Source organism: Haliotis rufescens, unplaced genomic scaffold, assembly GCF_023055435.1.
Source record: "Haliotis rufescens isolate VD_foot unplaced genomic scaffold, xgHalRufe1.0.p SCAF_8, whole genome shotgun sequence".
NCBI lineage: Eukaryota > Metazoa > Mollusca > Gastropoda > Lepetellida > Haliotidae > Haliotis > Haliotis rufescens.
In genome coordinates this window covers 7,637,105-7,659,495 of record NW_025964372.1, presented here as the reverse complement: position 1 = coordinate 7,659,495, position 22,391 = coordinate 7,637,105, and the positions used below count along the sequence as shown (strand labels likewise).

Here is a 22,391-nt window from a genome sequence, read left to right as displayed (position 1 = left end):
ATGTATACGATTATATGAATGTGACTACCTCTGAACACGTGTTGCACACGTATCATATTATCTTGTCATTATAATTAAATGTACTTCACTCTACCTCCAACGAATAAACGCCATCAACTCAACAGCCTTCTCTGTTCTTCAAGGTGATAGCCAGTCGTGACCTCTACTACCGCTAATTCCCCCGATTAAGAAGTAACACCCAAAGGACGTCTACGTCACCCAAAAGACACGCTACGTCACTCCATTGAATAAAGACGAGAAAGAGACAAAGTTACAGTTAGTTACAAGTTAATGTTACGATAGTATTATATAGTTGTCTGTTTATCTACGGTATATAACATCATACAGCCTAGCAATAGTCCTTGGAGTTCTCCATGCATCCTAGTACCTAAACCAGATGGAGGTGTACGATTGTGTACAAACTTTAAAAAGGTCAATGCCATTTCAAAATCAGATTCATACCCTTTACCTACGATAGACGATTGCATTGATCGAATAGGGCATGCTACATATGTGTCAAAGTTTGATTTGTGAAAAGGTTACTGGGACATTCCATTAACATCTAGAGCAGGGCAAGTAAGTGCATTTTGTACACCTGAAGGACTATTCGAATATTATGTGATGCCATTTGGTCTGAAAAATGCGCCAGCAAAATTTCAGCGTTTGATAAATGGAGTCATATGTGACGAGAAACACTTTTACGCATACATCGATGACATCATAATTGCTACAGACACGTGGGGGGAGTATAGGAGAGCCAATAGACAATTGTTTGAAAAGTTATCAAGAGCTCAATTGACCATAAATCATCCTTATGTCCAAATTTATGAATGATGTACGCTATGAACATGATTGACATTCACTGAGCACAATGTTGTAAGAGACCATGGCGTTTATAACATGGTATGTTAACGAGTCCACTCTTATGTAACTCATTATCATTTCTTAACAATTGATTTCATATCTTAATGCTTTACTAGTTAATTCTCATTGTGATGTCTTAACTATGAAAAAGAATACTGAGATGCTGTTGAATGTATGTTGTTGCCCTTTTGACGTCATATATAATGAAGAATTCCTGCATTTCGCCTGAGAACCTCTGTTTTGGAAGGCATGGAGATCCCGGAGTTAATTCCCCGTAACAATTCTAGGTATAAACTGTCCCTTAAAACGGACGGTTTCAATAACTTGATCTAGGTCAAAGCTGTGTTATGTATTTTAGCTCTGCCACGAATAAAGACTTAAAGAGACTCGACAGCCTTCTCTCTGTTTTAAGTTGTTAGACGAGTAATCAGCTCTACCAAGTTAATTCCCCCACTATCTTGGTCATTGTGACGTAGCAAACGGGCCCACGCCCAGACAAGGCAAAACGGGCCCACGCCCAGACAAGGCAAAACGGGACCACGCCCAGACAAGGCAAAAGGGGACCACGCCCACACAAGGCAAAACGGGACCGGGACCAGGCCCAGACAAGGCAAAACGGGCCCACGCCCACACAAGGCAAAACGGGACCAGGCCCAGACAAGGCAAAACGGGACCAGGCCCACACAAGGCAAAACGGGACCACGCCCACACAAGGCAAAAGGGGACCACGCCCACACAAGGCAAAAGGGTACCACGCCCACACAAGCCAAAACGGGTTCCTCACTGATGAGATCCACCAAATAAAGACTGGCCACTAACAGATGCTTCTCTAGGTTGTTTTAAGGAGTGCTGTCCCAAGCTTATTCCCAGACAACATATTCTAGGTATTATAATCAGCCTAGACCAAACAAACCGTTCAAGGTTATTATATAGGTCATAAGGTTAATTATATCAGGTACGGCGGTCGGTGGTAGCAAATGCACTCTGCTTCCACCGATGAAAACGCCAAGAACTCAGCAGCCTTTTGTTTTTCAAGATAAGAATCTATTGACTTTAGATATTAACTTATTCTGCTATCTACGATCATAGTACGTTAGGTTTAGATTATGTTTGGACTACATCGTAGCGTGGTGCAAGTTATGGGTAAATATCTCGTTAACAAAACTTCCTCTTGCGATCATTTTATGCATAATACATTAGCTTACTATTCGCACGGCAATATCCCAATATTAGTATGAGTACCAATGTCAATAACTAGCAGGTTCCTACATTCAGAGATAGTCAGAACAATGTCTGCAACTTAGTAACAATGAAACATGAGTCGGCTCTATCTTTATATTCTGAAACATGTTTGTTATTAAGATGGGGCAATGGACAAACATTTAATCACGTTAAATGACATTAAGAATTGGAAAATGTGAAATAAAGGATTATTACTAACGACCACGTTCCATTATATTTAGACTGCCATGGGTCAACCCGATAACGCATATCCGACAGGTTCAACATTTCTCATGGTGCTGGTCAGATAGTTATGCAAACAAATGTAAGACATATATATATAGATATCGATGACATCATTATCCTGACCATGCATGTTGTACACGTATCGGATTGTTATGATTATATGTATATGACTGCCTGTGTACACGTGTTGCACGCGTATCGGATTGTTATTATGATTATATGTATGTCACTCTGCTTCCACCGAATAAACGCCATCAACTCAGCAGCCTTCTGTTCTTCAAGGTAAGACACTATTGACTTAAATGTTAACATTCTGTCAGCTACGATCGTAATACGTTAGGTGTAGGTTAGATCTATTTCGACTATATCGTAGCGTTATGAAAACTATCATTGACTTAATATCCAGACAATACTGCCTTTCGCGAACGTATATTTTTGTATATTAGCATACTAGTTGCACGGCAACATCCCAATATGAGTATGTGCACCAATGTCAATAACCAAGTACGTTCCTACATTCAGTGACACTCATAATGATTTGCCTGCAACTTAGTAGCAATGAAAACTGAGTCGGCCAACATTATATTATATTGTCTGTTATAACAGTATGTTGTTAAATATCCACGCATGACAGCGGGAGTCCATGTACTGTTTTCTACCAGACATATTTTCTCGTAATAAATGCCTTTTCATAACCATCTGTTAAACCTTAAAATACAATATATTGTACATCTATACAGTCATGTCATTATCTGTTGTATGCCGATTATATTATTATGATCATACCGTTCATACGTGTTGTTCACGTATCGAATTATTATAATTATATGTATACGATTATATGAATGTGACTCTTCCTCTTAACACGTGTTGCACACGTATCATATTATCTTGTCATTATAATTAAATGTACTTCACTCTACCTCCAACGAATAAACGCCATCAACTCAACAGCCTTCTCTGTTCTTCAAGGTGATAGCCAGTCGTGACCTCTACTACCGCTAATTCCCCCGATTAAGAAGTAACACCCAAAGGACGTCTACGTCACGTAAAGACACGCTACGTCACTCCATTGAATAAAGACGAGAAAGAGACAAAGCTACAGTTAGTTACAAGTTAATGTTACGATAGTATTATATAGTTGTCTGTTCATCTACGGTATATAACATCATACAGCCTAGCAATAGTCCTTGGAGTTCTCCATGCATCCTAGTACCTAAACCAGATGGAGGTGTACGATTGTGTACAAACTTTGAAAAGGTCAATGCCATTTCAAAATCAGATTCATACCCTTTACCTACGATAGACGATTGCATTGATCGAATAGGGCATGCTACATATGTGTCAAAGTTTGATTTGTGAAAAGGTTACTGGGGCATTCCATTAACATCTAGAGCAAGGCAAGTAAGTGCATTTTGTACACCTGAAGGACTGTTCGAATATAATGTGATGCCATTTGGTCTGAAAAATGCGCCAGCAAAATTTCAGCGTTTGATAAATGGAGTCATATGTGACGAGAAACACTTTTACGCATACATCGATGACATCATAATCGCTACAGACACGTGGGAGGAGTATAGGAGAGCCAATAGACAATTGTTTGAAAAGTTATCAAGAGCTCAATTGACCATAAATCATCCTTATGTCCAAATTTATGAATGATGTACGCTATGAACATGATTGACATTCACTGAGCACAATGTTGTAAGAGACCATGGCGTTTATAACATGGTATCTTAACGAGTCCACTCTTATGTAACTCATTATCATTTCTTAACAATTGATTTCATATCTTAATGCTTTACTAGTTAATTCTCATTGTGATGTCTTAACTATGAAAAAGAATACTGAGATGCTGTTGAATGTATGTTGTTGCCCTTTTGACGTCATATATAATGAAGAATTCCTGCATTTCGCCTGAGAACCTCTGTTTTGGAAGGCATGGAGATCCCGGAGTTAATTCCCCGTAACAATTCTAGGTATAAACTGTCCCTTAAAACGGACGGTTTCAATAACTTGATCTAGGTCAAAGCTGTGTTATGTATTTTAGCTCTGCCACGAATAAAGACTTAAAGAGACTCGACAGCCTTCTCTCTGTTTTAAGTTGTTAGACGAGTAATCAGCTCTACCAAGTTAATTCCCCCACTATCTTGGTCATTGTGACGTAGCAAACGGGCCCACGCCCAGACAAGGCAAAACGAGACCAGGCCCAGACAAGGCAAAACGGGACCAGGCCCAGACAAGGCAAAACGGGCCCACGCCCACACAAGGCAAAAGGGGACCACGCCCACACAAGGCAAAACGGGACCAGGCCCACACAAGGCAAAACGGGACCACGCCCACACAAGGCAAAAGGGTACCACGCCCACACAAGCCAAAACGGGTTCCTCACTGATGAGATCCACCAAATAAAGACTGGCCACTAACAGATGCTTCTCTAGGTTGTTTTAAGGAGTGCTGTCCCAAGCTTATTCCCAGACAACATATTCTAGGTATTATAATCAGCCTAGACCAAACAAACCGTTCAAGGTTATTATATAGGTCATAAGGTTAATTATATCAGGTACGGCGGTCGGTGGTAGCAAATGCACTCTGCTTCCACCGATGAAAACGCCAAGAACTCAGCAGCCTTTTGTTTTTCAAGATAAGAATCTATTGACTTTAGATATTAACTTATTCTGCTATCTACGATCATAGTACGTTAGGTTTAGATTATGTTTGGACTACATCGTAGCGTGGTGCAAGTTATGGGTAAATATCTCGTTAACAAAACTTCCTCTTGCGATCATTTTATGCTTAATACATTAGCTTACTATTCGCACGGCAATATCCCAATATTAGTATGAGTACCAATGTCAATAACTAGCAGGTTCCTACATTCAGAGATAGTCAGAACAATGTCTGCAACTTAGTAACAATGAAACATGAGTCGGCTCTATCTTTATATTCTGAAACATGTTTGTTATTAAGATGGGGCAATGGACAAACATTTAATCACGTTAAATGACATTAAGAATTGGAAAATGTGAAATAAAGGAATATTACTAACGACCACGTTCCATTATATTTAGACTGCCATGGGTCAACCCGATAACGCATATCCGACGGGTTCAACATTTCTCATGGTGCTGGTCAGATAGTTATGCAAACAAATGTAAGACATATATATATAGATATCGATGACATCATTATCCTGACCATGCATGTTGTACACGTATCGGATTGTTATGATTATATGTATATGACTGCCTGTGTACACGTGTTGCACGCGTATCGGATTGTTATTATGATTATATGTATGTCACTCTGCTTCCACCGAATAAACGCCATCAACTCAGCAGCCTTCTGTTCTTCAAGGTAAGACACTATTGACTTAAATGTTAACATTCTGTCAGCTACGATCGTAATACGTTAGGTGTAGGTTAGATCTATTTCGACTATATCGTAGCGTTATGAAAACTATCATTGACTTAATATCCAGACAATATTGCCTTTCGCGAACGTATATTTTTGTATATTAGCATACTAGTTGCACGGCAACATCCCAATATGAGTATGTGCACCAATGTCAATAACCAAGTACGTTCCTACATTCAGTGACACTCATAATGATTTGCCTGCAACTTAGTAGCAATGAAAACTGAGTCGGCCAACATTATATTATATTGTCTGTTATAACAGTATGTTGTTAAATATCCACGCATGACAGCGGGAGTCCATGTACTGTTTTCTACCAGACATATTTTCTCGTAATAAATGCCTTTTCATAACCATCTGTTAAACCTTAAAATACAATATATTGTACATCTATACAGTCATGTCATTATCTGTTGTATGCCGATTATATTATTATGATCATACCGTTCATACGTGTTGTTCACGTATCGAATTATTATAATTATATGTATACGATTATATGAATGTGACTCTTCCTCTTAACACGTGTTGCACACGTATCATATTATCTTGACATTATAATTAAATGTACTTCACTCTACCTCCAACGAATAAACGCCATCAACTCAACAGCCTTCTCTGTTCTTCAAGGTGATAGCCAGTCGTGACCTCTACTACCGCTAATTCCCCCGATTAAGAAGTAACACCCAAAGGACGTCTACGTCACGTAAAGACACGCTACGTCACTCCATTGAATAAAGACGAGAAAGAGACAAAGCTACAGTTAGTTATAAGTTAATGTTACGATAGTATTATATAGTTGTCTGTTCATCTACGGTATATAACATCATACAGCCTAGCAATAGTCCTTGGAGTTCTCCATGCATCCTAGTACCTAAACCAGATGGAGGTGTACGATTGTGTACAAACTTTAAAAAGGTCAATGCCATTTCAAAATCAGATTCATACCCTTTACCTACGATAGACGATTGCATTGATCGAATAGGGCATGCTACATATGTGTCAAAGTTTGATTTGTGAAAAGGTTACTGGGGCATTCCATTAACATCTAGAGCAAGGCAAGTAAGTGCATTTTGTACACCTGAAGGACTGTTCGAATATAATGTGATGCCATTTTTTGTCTGAAAAATGCGCCAGCAAAATTTCAGCGTTTGATAAATGGAGTCATATGTGACGAGAAACACTTTTACGCATACATCGATGACATCATAATCGCTACAGACACGTGGGAGGAGTATAGGAGAGCCAATAGACAATTGTTTGAAAAGTTATCAAGAGCTCAATTGACCATAAATCATCCTTATGTCCAAATTTATGAATGATGTACGCTATGAGATGATTGACATTCACTGAGCACAATGTTGTAAGAGACCATGGCGTTTATAACATGGTATCTTAACGAGTCCACTCTTATGTAACTCATTATCATTTCTTAACAATTGATTTCATATCTTAATGCTTTACTAGTTAATTCTCATTGTGATGTCTTAACTATGAAAAAGAATACTGAGATGCTGTTGAATGTATGTTGTTGCCCTTTTGACGTCATATATAATGAAGAATTCCTGCATTTCGCCTGAGAACCTCTGTTTTGGAAGGCATGGAGATACCGGAGTTAATTCCCCGTAACAATTCTAGGTATAAACTGTCCCTTAAAACGGACGGTTTCAATAACTTGATCTAGGTCAAAGCTGTGTTATGTATTTTAGCTCTGCCACGAATAAAGACTTAAAGAGACTCGACAGCCTTCTCTCTGTTTTAAGTTGTTAGACGAGTAATCAGCTCTACCAAGTTAATTCCCCCACTATCTTGGTCATTGTGACGTAGCAAACGGGCCCACGCCCACACAAGGCAAAACGGGACCAGGCCCAGACAAGGCAAAACGGGACCACGCCCAGACAAGGCAAAACGGGCCCACGCCCACACAAGGCAAAACGGGACCAGGCCCAGACAAGGCAAAACGGGACCAGGCCCAGACAAGGCAAAACGGGACCAGGCCCAGACAAGGCAAAACGGGACCAGGCCCAGACAAGGCAAAACGGGACCGGGACCAGACAAGGCAAAACGGGACCACGCCCAGACAAGGCAAAAGGGGACCAGGCCCAGACAAGGCAAAACGGGACCAGGCCCAGACAAGGCAAAACGGGACCACGCCCAGACAAGGCAAAAGGGGACCAGGCCCACACAAGGCAAAACGGGACCAGTCCCAGACAAGGCAAAACGGGACCACGCCCACACAAGGCAAAAGGGGACCACGCCCACACAAGGCAAAAGGGGACCACGCCCACACAAGGCAAAACGGGACCACGCCCACGCAAGCCAAAACGGGTTCCTCACTGATGAGATCCACCAAATAAAGACTGGCCACTAACAGATGCTTCTCTAGGTTGTTTTAAGGAGTGCTGTCCCAAGCTTATTCCCAGACAACATATTCTAGGTATTATAATCAGCCTAGACCAAACAAACCGTTCAAGGTTATTATATAGGTCATAAGGTTAATTATATCAGGTACGGCGGTCGGTGGTAGCAAATGCACTCTGCTTCCACCGATGAAAACGCCAAGAACCCAGCAGCCTTTTGTTTTTCAAGATAAGAATCTATTGACTTTAGATATTAACTTATTCTGCTATCTACGATCATAGTACGTTAGGTTTAGATTATGTTTGGACTATATCGTAGCGTGGTGCAAGTTATGGGTAAATATCTCGTTAACAAAACTTCCTCTTGCGATCATTTTATGCATAATACATTAGCTTACTATTCGCACGCGATATCCCAATATTAGTATGAGTACCAATGTCAATAACTAGCAGGTTCCTACATTCAGAGATAGTCAGAACAATGTCTGCAAGTCAGAACAATGTCTGCAACTTAGTAACAATGAAACATGAGTCGGCTCTATCTTTATATTCTGAAACATGTTTGTTATTAAGATGGGGAAATGGACAAACATTTAATTAAGTTAAATGACATTAAGAATTGGAAAATGTGAAATAAAGGATTATTACTAACGACCACGTTCCATTATATTTAGACTGCCATGGGTCAACCCGATAACGCATATCCGACGGGTTCAACATTTCTCATGGTGCTGGTCAGAGAGTTATGCAAACAAATGTAAGACATATATATATAGATATTGATGACATCATTATCCTGACCATGCATGTTGTACACGTATCGGATTGTTATGATTATATGTATATGACTGCCTGTGTACACGTGTTGCACGCGTATCGGATTGTTATTATGATTATATGTATGTCACTCTGCTTCCACCGAATAAACGCCATCAACTCAGCAGCCTTCTGTTCTTCAAGGTAAGACACTATTGACTTAAATGTTAACATTCTGTCAGCTACGATCGTAATACGTTAGGTGTAGGTTAGATCTATTTCGACTATATCGTAGCGTTATGAAAACTATCATTGACTTAATATCCAGACAATACTGCCTTTCGCGAACGTATATTTTTGTATATTAGCATACTAGTTGCACGGCAACATCCCAATATGAGTATGTGCACCAATGTCAATAACCAAGTACGTTCCTACATTCAGTGACACTCATAATGATTTGCCTGCAACTTAGTAGCAATGAAAACTGAGTCGGCCAACATTATATTATATTGTCTGTTATAACAGTATGTTGTTAAATATCCACGCATGACAGCGGGAGTCCATGTACTGTTTTCTACCAGACATATTTTCTCGTAATAAATGCCTTTTCATAACCATCTGTTAAACCTTAAAATACAATATATTGTACATCTATATAGTCATGTCATTACCTGTTGTATGCCGATTATATTATTATGATCATACCGTTCATACGTGGTGTACACGTATCGAATTATTATAATTATATGTATACGATTATATGAATGTGACTACCTCTGAACACGTGTTGCACACGTATCATATTATCTTGTCATTATAATTAAATGTACTTCACTCTACCTCCAACGAATAAACGCCATCAACTCAACAGCCTTCTCTGTTCTTCAAGGTGATAGCCAGTCGTGACCTCTACTACCGCTAATTCCCCCGATTAAGAAGTAACACCCAAAGGACGTCTACGTCACCCAAAAGACACACTACGTCACTCCATTGAATAAAGACGAGAAAGAGACAAAGTTACAGTTAGTTACAAGTTAATGTTACGATAGTATTATATAGTTGTCTGTTCATCTACGGTATATAACATCATACAGCCTAGCAATAGTCCTTGGAGTTCTCCATGCATCCTAGTACCTAAACCAGATGGAGGTGTACGATTGTGTACAAACTTTAAAAAGGTCAATGCCATTTCAAAATCAGATTCATACCCTTTACCTACGATAGACGATTGCATTGATCGAATAGGGCATGCTACATATGTGTCAAAGTTTGATTTGTGAAAAGGTTACTGGGGCATTCCATTAACATCTAGAGCAAGGCAAGTAAGTGCATTTTGTACACCTGAAGGACTGTTCGAATATAATGTGATGCCATTTGATCTGAAAAATGCGCCAGCAAAATTTCAGCGTTTGATAAATGGAGTCATATGTGACGAGAAACACTTTTACGCATACATCGATGACATCATAATCGCTACAGACACGTGGGGGGAGTATAGGAGAGCCAATAGACAATTGTTTGAAAAGTTATCAAGAGCTCAATTGACCATAAATCATCCTTATGTCCAAATTTATGAATGATGTACGCTATGAACATGATTGACATTCACTGAGCACAATGTTGTAAGAGACCATGGCGTTTATAACATGGTATCTTAACGAGTCCACTCTTATGTAACTCATTATCATTTCTTAACAATTGATTTCATATCTTAATGCTTTACTAGTTAATTCTCATTGTGATGTCTTAACTATGAAAAAGAATACTGAGATGCTGTTGAATGTATGTTGTTGCCCTTTTGACGTCATATATAATGAAGAATTCCTGCATTTCGCCTGAGAACCTCTGTTTTGGAAGGCATGGAGATCCCGGAGTTAATTCCCCGTAACAATTCTAGGTATAAACTGTCCCTTAAAACGGACGGTTTCAATAACTTGATCTAGGTCAAAGCTGTGTTATGTATTTTAGCTCTGCCACGAATAAAGACTTAAAGAGACTCGACAGCCTTCTCTCTGTTTTAAGTTGTTAGACGAGTAATCAGCTCTACCAAGTTAATTCCCCCACTATCTTGGTCATTGTGACGTAGCAAACGGGCCCACGCCCAGACAAGGCAAAACGGGCCCACGCCCACACAAGGCAAAACGGGACCGGGACCAGGCCCAGACAAGGCAAAAGGGGACCACGCCCAGACAAGGCAAAACGGGACCACGCCCACACAAGGCAAAAGGGGACCACGCCCACACAAGGCAAAACGGGACCACGCCCACACAAGCCAAAACGGGTTCCTCACTGATGAGATCCACCAAATAAAGACTGGCCACTAACAGATGCTTCTCTAGGTTGTTTTAAGGAGTGCTGTCCCAAGCTTATTCCCAGACAACAAATTCTAGGTATTATAATCAGCCTAGACCAAACAAACCGTTCAAGGTTATTATATAGGTCATAAGGTTAATTATATCAGGTACGGCGGTCGGTGGTAGCAAATGCACTCTGCTTCCACCGATGAAAACGCCAAGAACTCAGCAGCCTTTTGTTTTTCAAGATAAGAATCTATTGACTTTAGATATTAACTTATTCTGCTATCTACGATCATAGTACGTTAGGTTTAGATTATGTTTGGACTATATCGTAGCGTGGTGCAAGTTATGGGTAAATATCTCGTTAACAAAACTTCCTCTTGCGATCATTTTATGCATAATACATTAGCTTACTATTCGCACGGCAATATCCCAATATTAGTATGAGTACCAATGTCAATAACTAGCAGGTTCCTACATTCAGAGATAGTCAGAACAATGTCTGCAACTTAGTAACAATGAAACATGAGTCGGCTCTATCTTTATATTCTGAAACATGTTTGTTATTAAGATGGGGAAATGGACAAACATTTAATCACGTTAAATGACATTAAGAATTGGAAAATGTGAAATAAAGGATTGTTACTAACGACCACGTTCCATTATATTTAGACTGCCATGGGTCAACCCGATAACGCATATCCGACGGGTTCAACATTTCTCATGGTGCTGGTCAGATAGTTATGCAAACAAATGTAAGACATATATATATTGATGACATCATTATCATGGCCATACATGTTGTACACGTATCGGATTGTTATGATTATATGTATATGACTGCCTGTGTACACGTGTTGCACGCGTATCGGATTGTTATTATGATTTTATGTATGTCACTCTGCTTCCACCGAATAAACGCCATCAACTCAGTAGCCTTCTGTTCTTCAAGGTAAGACACTATTGACTTAAATGTTAACATCCTGTCAGCTACGATCGTAATACGTTAGGTGTAGGTAAGATCTATTTCGACTATATCGTAGCGTTATGAAAACTATCATTGACTTAATATCCAGACAATACTGCCTTTCGCGAACGTATATTTTTGTATATTAGCATACTAGTTGCACGGCAACATCCCAATATGAGTATGTGCACCAATGTCAATAACCAAGTACGTTCCTACATTCAGTGACACTCATAATGATTTGCCTGCAACTTAGTAGCAATGAAAACTGAGTCGGCCAACATTATATTATATTGTCTGTTATAACAGTATGTTGTTAAATATCCACGCGTGACAGCGGGAGCCCATGTACTGTTTTCTACCAGACATATTTTCTCGTAATAAATGCCTTTTCATAACCACCTGTTAAACCTTAAAATACAATATATTGTACGTCTATATAGTCATGTCATTATCTGTTGTATGCAGATTATATTATCATGATCATACCGTTCATACGTGTTGTTCACGTATCGAATTATTATAATTATATGTATACGATTATATGAATGTGACTCTTCCTCTTAACACGTGTTGCACACGTATCATATTATCTTGTCATTATAATTAAATGTACTTCACTCTACCTCCAACGAATAAACGCCATCAACTCAACAGCCTTCTCTGTTCTTCAAGGTGATAGCCAGTCGTGACCTCTACTACCGCTAATTCCCCCGATTAAGAAGTAACACCCAAAGGACGTCTATGTCACCCAAAAGACACGCTACGTCACTCCATTGAATAAAGACGAGAAAGAGACAAAGCTACAGTTAGTTACAAGTTAATGTTACGTTAGTATTATATAGTTGTCTGTTTATCTACAGTATATCAATGTCATTATGTTTCCGTGTTTATACATTCTGTATGATCATGATGATTGACGTACGTGTTGTACGCGTATTGTTGTATTAACGTACAATGTCATTATGTTTCCGTGTGTATACATTCTGTATGATCATGATGATTGACGTACGTGTTGTACGCGTATTGTTGTATTATGGTTGTGCATCTCACTGCCTCCACCCATTAAAACTCAGCAGCTTTCTGTGTATGGTCATAGCCAGTCTTGCCTGCCCTGCTGATTCCACCAATTAGCAAACATCCCAAAAGACGCCAACGTCAGCCAAAAGACGCCAACGTCAGCCAAAAGACGCCAACGTCAGCCAAAAGACGCCTACCGTCACCCAAAAGACGGCTACGTCACTACTACACAAGACTTTAATTTCTATTGATACACCATGTCCGTTATATTTCTGTACACAGATTTCCGTTCTCATTCCAACACATGGGGTTGTTTACATATTCCCTAAAATAGTATATATTAAACATGGTACAACTATTCTTTCTCGTATTATTTTTCCTATAGTTGATTAAAATCATACACCCGCATACAGAGTCACGTTGCTTGGTAACCCATATTCCACACAAATCTACACTGGGGGGACCGATATTCAGGGGATTGGGGTTGGAGGTTTAGAAGACTTGGACTGAGTCTCCAGATTACATATTTTTTCTGCTACAGTTGCAAAACCAGATATTTGTAAATTAAAACTATGAGCCTGAATATTTTTCTCAGAAAACACCTTGCAACAATGTATTTTTGTGGTAGATATTTTCTTTTTTCAGTATGCAAGATAAACTCATTTTTTTCAAGAATTTTCTGGGACAATATTTTTTCGATAAAAGCCCATCACCCCCATCCCTAGAATATCAATTGGTCGGTGCCAAACTCTCAGTGCCTTTTTAACGTCACAACATAGTTTTCTTGCACGTGAACACTATCAACTAGATGACAGCTAGTACTGTCCGCAATACAAGAAACCTACAGCACAGCTTCAATCGTTTAGCCTTGTGGACTTTCAGTTAAGTATATATACCTTTAATTGAACACTGGGTGTATTCTAACCACACTGGCAAGAGATATTTCCGATGTATGTCAATCTGGTGATAATTATTACCCAACAACCGTCCAGACAGGACATACTGACCGCTGCCTTGGGATGACCAATAGCCACATTCCTCGGTCCGTCATCAACTGATAACATCTGGCCAGCGTAGTTAGTTGCCGGGATGAAGTGTCCACGTCCATAGATAGGTAGCCAGGAACCCAGACTGATCTATGTACGTCACTCGGTCAAGCAGGGGCTTCCGCTCGCTGATAAACTGTGAGCCAATCCTTTGAGTCTTCATTAAACTGTTAGAAATATCACAGTTCTGTGTCCTGTGCACAACTCCACATCACCATCACATTGACAGAACAAGCTGACAGTTATTTCATGACTGATGTGTACTGGTGTCTCCAGACAATAAGGTTCCATAAGGGTCTCAGCCAATGTAAGTGTAGAGAGTCTGGTTTACCTCGCATCTGAGCAAGGAGGTAACTCAACTAGTGTTCTGTCTGGACAAAGCATAACGACAACACACGACTCAATTCTGCAAGCATAAACTGGTTTGCCGATTGGTGAGGCCGGCGTTGACTTCGAGGGCGGCGTTGACTTCGAGGGCGGCGTTGACTTCGAGGGCGGCAGCACCAGATCGCGTGTCCTAAGGCTTGCTACAAGGTGATAGGTTACGTGGAAGTCGCCTGCTCCACTGGCATGACCTTGGCGCCATTAGCAACGTCATCGCTCTATTCATGTCTTGCGCCAGCAGTGAAGAACGCCGTCATGTCTCTGCAAGGTGAACATTCCGACAATTATTAAGAGTAGGGGGGGAGATGCTATTGTCTGGGGTAGTTGGGGTGGTGGTGTTATTGTCTGGGGGATGGGGGGTGGGGGGGGGGGGGGGGTGCTATTGGGGGAAGTTGGGCTGGGGGTTATTGTCTTTATCCCGACCGATCGGCGTATAATATTGAAACAATACACCACATCCCTGTTCAGATATTCAGTTGACAGTGCGGTGGAACGTGTATTAGTTATAATAGATTTTGAAGAAAATAAATATTGTTATTGAACAACTATACTGCGAGAAGAACTTAAAATCAGTGGTTTGAACGTTTCAACATGATTATTTGGATACATGTGGCGATACAATTACAAGATGAAAACAGCGTTATCACTATCCCCCGCCACGGGGTGAAGACAGGAGACGCAAAATCTCATTCGTGACCAACTCGTGTTATTACGGGACAAGCAGAATAGCGACTTGTGCCCCTCTCGTGCCAATTTTTGCGACCGGGTTCCGTCTTAGCGCAAACGGGCATACCTAAAACAATTGTCAACTCGTTGCGTAATGGTTCACATATATTTCCCCATATATTATATATATTTTAGATGCAATTTAAAGCACAGCGGGACATGCGGAATTATACAGTATGATTGACTACATTTAACTGTCTTGGGTATATTTTTAGATGTAAGACATATGTTAAATAAAAAATTGTTTCTGAGGGATTCTTTGACGAAGAACTTGAAATCATACGCGCATTCTGATTGGTTTGTCGCATTTTCGCACATAACATTCATCGAAAGGGGGACGAGTCTTCTTGCAGGTCTAAAAACAAGTAACAAGGGACGTAACTCTGGGTCGGAAGGTTATTTATGGTACCAATTGTCAAACTGTCCTGATAAGTATCTCTAAGGTAAGCCCAGAAAGTTCAGCCATGTTACTTCAGTAAGTTGAGAAAACGGGTGCCACTTGCAGACACTATGCATAAAATAAGATGGATCAAGGGTCGTAACTGTATAAATATAATTTACGGCACCAGTTTGAGAACTCATTTGAGATAGCTGCTGTAACATCAATGTAAATTCTAACTAAAATAGTTCTCAAACAAATAGTTTGAGAAAATGTGTTCCCATTGAGAAGTGGGAGGACGGACGAAATCTGTTCCTGTATCGCGGCGGGGGATAAAAGGCGAATTGTGTCATAGAATAATTGAAAAGAAGCACCAGTGTAACTAACGCATTTCATTACCGCAACTTAGCATTTACATTCACAGCTTGACCGATGTATTGACAGACAAATGTATTATTTCAGTGCTGTAAATGTTTAACCAAATGATAGACGGGGTATAGCCAGATTCCCGGTGAAACAGTAGTTACGTGAGATTACCCGTGGGTATGTACCACCATGTACTCTTACTTACGCTATGTAAAGTAATGAGTGAGTGAGTTGGGTTCAACGCCGCTTTTAACAGTATTCCAGTTATATCACGGCGTGTCAGCTTTATGAAAGAGGAAAACCCGAAGTGATACAGGTCGTTTACAACTTCGGTGAAACCCACGAGCACGGGTATGGTGCTGACAAACCTAGAAACAATCAGGGCGAACAGGGATTCGAACCCACAATCATCATAGGTTTCTGGCGCGCCCAAGGGACGCAACTCTGCACAGCGAATCGCGGCGCATTAGACGACTGGGTCACCCGTGCCCCATGTGAAGTAACCACACACACGCAAGCACGCACGCGCGGCAGCCTTGTAGTATAATAAATGAAATATAATTTATTGTTCAGGATATTGAAAGATAGTATAAAAACAAAATAAGTTCAAGGACAGAATATAACCTGATCTTACCTTTAAACAGAAGGCTGCTGAGCCCCTTTAAGTCTGTATTCGGGGCAGAGTGAAGTTAACCACTGGACTCCGTACGCATATACCGGGACTTGGTCCTCCTGTGGAATATATTAGGTACCTTAGCTGACTGGCAGATATCTAGTGTATGAACAACAATTATTCGATACGGGTGCACCGATTACTTCACATAATTTATATTACAGCCCAACTGACATTGTCTATTTAAAATGATTGCCATGCACAGCATTTTACATCTGGTCAGTTACATAACCCCTGGTCAGTTACATAACCCCGAGTCAGTGTGTGACGTCAGCGACGGGACAAGTGACTGACATTATCCAAAGATTGTGAAATGTTTTGGTTTCGCTGGTTGCAAGATAAAATATTGATACAAATACAAAACGCATTGAAATATGACAATACTTCTAGAATTTAGTTGTTTTAGGACTATGACAACATGAAAAGTGTGGCTTGTCCAACATAACCGCGGAAATTGTCTCTTTAATTCAGTTATGTTGCATTTATGCACATTCGTACATTTTCTTTGAGATTAACGGGGTTTCTCGGAAATAATGTAGCTTCAAAGTGAAGATTATATCAATAATGGTAGTATTACAGTGCATATGTTTCATTGTACTTTTTCTATATTCTTCGCAAATTAAACTTGAAGGAAATTCTAAAATTCAAAAGTCGCCAGACCAGTATTTCTCGTTTATTTATCGCCAACAACGCGAACAGTAAATTACGTAATCATAGATAAAGTCGGCGGGTACGCCCGCACTGTCCTTTGTTCTCTTAATAGATGTTTTGTAACCAGCTGGCCCAGGTTTTGACCGTCATTTAAAACTAATTAAATCAATACTTGTTAGGCAATACTGATACTATTCTATTACCACCTGCTTTTGTGTAGACAACATTGACAGCCTAGGGCAGATAACTTAGCCAGGAATTATAACATCAAAGTAATTGTCAATATGATACGGGGGGTAGTGAACAAACACTGCACGGCGACTAACAGTGTTTTGTTCGTTTGTTTAACGCCGCACTCGGCAAAATTTCAGCTACATGACGGCCGACTGTAAATAATCGAATCTCGACCAGACAATCTAGTGATTAACAATATGAGCATCGATCCACGCAATTGGAATTCGATGACATGCATCAACCAAGTCATCGAGCCTGACTACCCGATCCGTTATTAGTCGCCTCTTACGACAAGCATGGTCGCCTGTTAAGCAAGCATGGGTTGTTTTAGACCTATTCTACCTCGGATCTTCACGGGTGGGTAACAACAAGTACCATCTTAACGTATTTTGGTATGATGCAGCCGGGGATTGATACCCGTGCCATCCACTCTCCGGGTAGACCCTCTACAAGTCGTCTAAGTAGTTGGTAAGGTTGTATGACCTTACATTTATTTAGATAAGTACCTTCAATACATAACAGAGCAAAATAATCTCATCCCACTGAATGAGGTAAAGTATAGTTACGTTTTATACTTTGCATTTTATACCTTAATCATTCATTCTATAGCCTTGTAATATTAAGCAAACTTTCTCCTCCACTAATTGTCACAATGCATGCTCACTCACATCACTCGTTCCCGCAGCGCGTTGCTCAGTATAGGTCTCTCCCATAGCCCAAGCCCGCCACAGCTCCATTTCAATGTTCACATTTCATACATCATAAGTCAGTTGCCAGTTTACATCTGTAGGAAGCAAATCGGTAACAATTGTCGAGTTCTTTTGTAGAGGCTACTCATGTGAGGATTTGGGGAACTTGTGAGATATTCATGGATATTTGAGGCAAGTTGATCATGTATAGTATAATGGATGGTTTCTATTTTATAATGATTTTTATAATGATTTTTATAATGATTAGATTGATTTGAAATAGAAAGTTTGTACTTGTGTAAATATTTATTGTTTTAGATGAATTCAGTGAGTTGATCATGTGACTATTCAGTATGACTTTAGTATTAAACCCTTGCCTAAATATATCAACAATATTATATATCTTATGTTATAGCCTATCTGTACAGTAATGAATGAATGTAAGTATATGAATGGTTCATACGAGTGATTGGTGTATCAGGGTAAGTACATGTGTAAAAGATCGTTGTCTCTTTAAGTGGTGATCTTTTTTATATTTTTATGCATAGTTTTACCAAGGATTTAAAGAACATCCGATTCTTACAGATGACCATGGAAAACTGTCCTGTTAGGTCACAGTCACAGAAAGAATCGGTTTTTTAAGTTTGAGTAGTATGTATTTACATATTTTCCTTTTCTGCATACAATTTTATTCATTATGCAGATGTGTTCCCGACAACGTTCGCCGAAAATATGTATCATTATATCGCTGGTGTTACCAACACGCGTTTAACAATCTGTCTTGTACATGTATCTCAGATGCGGGGGCACGTGTGGCCCAGCCGTCCGAGGTGTAGCTATTCGCGGTCCCTTGGGCACGCCATAAATCCAGGATTGTGGGTTCGAATCCCGGTAAGTCCCGATTATGTTTCAAAGTTTGACAGCACCATACCCATGCTCGTGGGTTGCACCAAAGTGGTAAACGCCCGAGACCTGCATCACTCGGGCTTTCCTCCCACATCAAGCTGACACGCCGTGATATAACTGGAATACTGTTCAAAACGGCGTGAAACCCAACTCACCCTTATTTCATATGCATTAGATGTATTTGTTTTATCCCATGTACTTGTAAGGTGAAACACAGAATGTACTTTATAGCTATATAACTGTATTTGTATGTTTGGTATATTTACCCATACATTTTGTTACATATATTTTAGATGTATTGTCCAGATACATTACATCTAGCAATACGCAAGGGCCATATTAATATTAGTGATATGTTTATTATGATCCAAAGAGTAAAACATTACAAGCGGAGCAGTGCAACAGTCGTGGTTTGTATACCATATACATGTAACTATGTTTGTAAAGAGTATGTTGTATATTAAAACACCATAAATTGTGCTGAATTACAGTAATATCTAAACCTAAATTATTTATCATTATTCCTTTAAATACATATCCGAGTTAACAAATTTACCAACTAGTAGGTAAGCTAGTTTCTCTAGTCAGCTTGGGTAGTTAAGCTACTTACTTTATTCAGGTCCTAGTTATTGTCACTGGGTCGGCCACAGGCTTGTTCGTGATTAGCTCTAGTGTTCTGGGTTCTACGCGATTTCTTCAGCCATATTAAATATCCTAGCAACAACTTCTACTGGTTAGTCGGCATATTTCTCTACATCTACTCGGGAGCACCTGCTGAGCGCTGTTACATAAAGTAATGATTAAACGAACTTGCTCCATCTAGAAATTACCTCAGGAACTGAGTATTTTAAGAAATGTTGTATACAACAGATTGGCTAGCATGGTTTTATGATATCGTTATGTATTCTTGGGTCATTTTGTGTTTGACTTACGTATAAGCTTCGTGTATTTTCTACAATATGTCTATTATATGGTCTCTGAATATGTTCATCAAACGGCTACAATACATGTATAAGCAGACCTACCATGTAAGAATCTCCACATCTGACCCTGAACACGCGTACATCCCGTATTTATCCATAAGTACTACTTTAATAGAAGACTGAAGTACCCGATACATACAGAGAAAAGAAGGGTAATTCTTACCTTGCAAACGACAGCTGTGATTGCCTGTGAGCTGTGACCATCACGGGCGCTTTATATACCACTGTCCGTCTCGGTTGACCAGTGTTATATATACGTTGCTGCGGCTTGTTTGGGAACGTAAATCTGACTCAGTTAATCTCACCGGGTCCTGGAGCGCTTGCGTAATGTTATGGAATATAACTGCCCAGCTGACTGCATCAGTCGTGTAATTATATACAACCTTCCGTCCGTGACACGTTCACATACTGTGGCTTTCGGCGTTACAATAATGCTTAAGACCAAAGTGAGGCCGCCATTTTTTCATGTGGAGATGACTTATCTTCTGAAACGCCGACTGAACGTGTCCATGTGCACGTGTTTTACGTGGGATCGACAACCAGTGACACCATGGTAAATGAACTGAGGCCGAAATAAATATAGGAGGCAAGAACGTTTTCACTTGGACTTATATGTAAAGAATAAACTCCGAAGACGCGTCAATAGTTGTGCACGGGGTTTGGTCTGAGGCGCGTTAAACCCGTGCACAACTATTGACGCGTCTTCGGAGTTTATTATACTTAAACCAAAATTGTCGCGTCTTTAGTTTAATTGGAATGCTACATCCCCTTAAAAAACTATTATGCTTTCAAAAAGTATGTACACCTCAACTAAAAACAAACGCAAAATATATTATATAGCTTTTGCAAGTTTGAATCCCTTAGTATCAGACAATTAGGTAACCGAGAACAGAAACCGGTAACAGTTGAACGTCATTAGTTGTGCGCGTGCAGTTCACTCGAACACACCAGAATCATGCGAAACCGGTTTCAGTTGCACGTCATTAGTTGTGCGCGTGCATTTCGTTCGACATAACCACATAACTTGTCAATCGGATTCAGACAGCGAGTTATTTTTGACCCAGAGTAAGTTTTCGCAAAACTTTGATACACAAGATATAAACAGTGACTTTGAGAATTTATTAAACATCTCTCCCGCGTATGATGATGACGGCAATGTTGGTACAAGTAAATCTATGACCGAATTGCCTAATCGCCCTGATGAGAAACTGAAGCTTTTTCTTTCTCCGGTCGGTGAAACATCCACTGGCAAATTCCACATAGAACTTGGTACTTCATCTGATGATGAAATTATTCCTTGCAGCAAGGATTTAATGCTGTGGAGATTGCACGATAAAAAGCTGAAACTCCCCCTCCACCCCCCTTAAGTCCGGTATCGCGCCGTTTCGGTAGGCCACTCTCTTCACTTGAATTGCAAGATTTGGAAAGATCTGCATAAAGTAAAAATACTTTTAAAAAATGTGACTGGGCCCTTCGGTTACTGTCTACTTGGTACAAAGTAAGAAAATGGAATGGACAAGAAGTAGACATGTATCTTTTACAAGCGTCTGACGGCGAGTTAAACCAAGTGTTTATCGCCTTCATAACGGAGGTAAAAAATATTGAAAGGTGAAGTCTACCATGGCAAACTGACACTTACAATGTAACCCTGGATAAATAAAGTTTGCCCAAGTGAGAAAAAACAACAACAATATGCACACTCCCGACTTTGTTATGTCTTTTCGAATAGCTCGTCAATAGTACATAACTATTGAAGAGCTATTGAAACTAGTGACGAATTGTTGAAACTATTGACGAGCATTCCAGAAACTAATGACGTGTAATTTAGGTTTAATGTAAGCGCTTGTCAACCATAGTTGTCTGTACATTTAATAATGACAGTAAATATGTTCTAGTCAGACATTATTTCAACCAGGACTCCACATAATACAGTGTAATCGGGTTTGCAACTGAACCCCGAATACCATCTAATGTTCCACTCTCGTTGTTCACCCTTGAATCCCTTATACTCCTTATAAGACAAATCTCAAAAGCATTGAGAAAAGGATGCGGTTTGAAGTTAAATATTCAATCTGAGTACCAAATACGATTTTATTTGCGTCCCGCGTACCCCACTACCGAGTCCCGAATATAATATCCTCTAATTCGACCCCAGAACGGCTATCAAAAGTACTCAAGCAGCATATCCCATCATTAACTACTA

The 22,391-nt window shown here is 39.9% G+C and overlaps 1 long non-coding RNA gene across 1 annotated transcript; it reads right to left on the bottom strand.

Annotated features, from left to right (window-relative positions):
* Nucleotides 1-11,100: 11,100 nt before the first annotated feature.
* LOC124148965 lies at nucleotides 11,101-20,593 on the bottom strand. Its single transcript, XR_006863032.2, has 3 exons — nucleotides 20,352-20,593; nucleotides 16,687-16,784; nucleotides 11,101-14,842 (listed from the first exon to the last, which is right to left on the bottom strand). It is a non-coding gene; the product is annotated as an uncharacterized LOC124148965 (long non-coding RNA).
* Nucleotides 20,594-22,391: the final 1,798 nt, after the last annotated feature.